Source organism: Tupaia chinensis, unplaced genomic scaffold (genome assembly GCF_000334495.1).
Source record: "Tupaia chinensis unplaced genomic scaffold, TupChi_1.0 Scaffold000252_1, whole genome shotgun sequence".
Taxonomy (NCBI): domain Eukaryota; kingdom Metazoa; phylum Chordata; class Mammalia; order Scandentia; family Tupaiidae; genus Tupaia; species Tupaia belangeri.
In genome coordinates this window covers 5,942,514-5,943,998 of record NW_006159732.1, presented here as the reverse complement: position 1 = coordinate 5,943,998, position 1,485 = coordinate 5,942,514, and positions in this window count along the sequence as shown.

The following is a 1,485-nucleotide window of genomic DNA, read 5'->3' as shown; positions in this document are numbered from 1 at the left end:
CATCATACAGGGCACATGTGTGTGCATGCTCAAAATTCTGAGAGAAGAGTGGGGGAGCATGGTTTGCAGTGTGGGCATCCTCCCTGGACACTTTCCCTCTCTCTGTCTTTCTCTCCAGCAAGCACAGGGATCTTATGCCAAAATCCTAATGATAAAACAAAATAAAATTAACTAAATAAAATCATCCTATTATGTTTCACTTCTTTATCCTTAAGAACAAACAATAATACATGATTTATCTTGTTGGACAGCTAGACTCTTACCATGAAACTGAATAAAGCCCTAATATAGGATAAATAATCCACACCCTAGGTTGCTTTATTTATCATCCAGTTAGATGACACCACTAATCATGCATTTATTCCTTGGCAAATTAGAAAATCTAACCAAAAATATAGATTAAGTATTCCTTCCATGGGCATCATAACTTGTGACACTGTATTATAATTACTTACACACTTGTTAAATTCATTTAACACAGTAAAACCCTTATAAACAAATAATGTCAGAGACAAGTGCAATATATGTATCTGTTGACACTGAACATATATTTATGAATTGAATAGTTAGCTTTTATTTCATGAATACTTCTAGGCAAAAAGAGATAATATTTATGGTCTACTGGTAATGCTTATGGCTAATCTATTCCCTGGAGGTCTTATATAATCCAAAATGCTAATTTTGGACACTTTCCCTATTTTATAAAACATGTACATTATCATTTTTTTTTTCTGAGCCTAGTGGTCTTCTGTGGCTCAGTATACTTTTGAGTTATTAGACAAATTAAAGAAATAATAAAATCTAACTGGACTGCCTGCAACATGTTATTAGCCAGGAAGAAAGCAGCAGGCATTCTTCTCCCATTTAAACTTATTCCATCTTTCAGACATCTTGTTTTCCCAAGTAATTCACATTCCACAATAAGGTTAACCAAATCTGTCTTTTCAAAAAAATTTTTTTTTTTTTGGAGAGGCTTTCTTTTTTTTTTTTTATAGGGCACGTGCGCTCACCAGAAAGACAGAGAGAGACAGAGAGACATAAAGCGAGAAATCACCCCGGTGGCCACGCCACAATCCCCTCTCTTCCATCCTCCCTTCAGGATCTTGGGCATGCATGCACACGTGTCCAGCATGAGTTTAAGCCACCAGGTCCAGGACTTGAACCACGGTCGACTACATGGGAGTCCAGCGACATAGCCATTACACTAACTGCTGGTCCCATGTCTTTTCAAAATTCTTTAGCAGCTTCTTTTTAAAATTTTAATGTATTTTTATTTGCTATATATCACTTACCTTGTAAAGTGAATTTTCACACAACATGAATTCACTTCACACCAGACTAGTCAAGGTTACTATACACATTATCAACAGATAATAATCCATTTCCATGTCCCATAAATGTCTTTCCTCATACTCTCCTCCTTCTTCCACCCTCTTGCCACCATGTATCCAGTATCCATAACCATTTTTTATGTTTCTATATTCT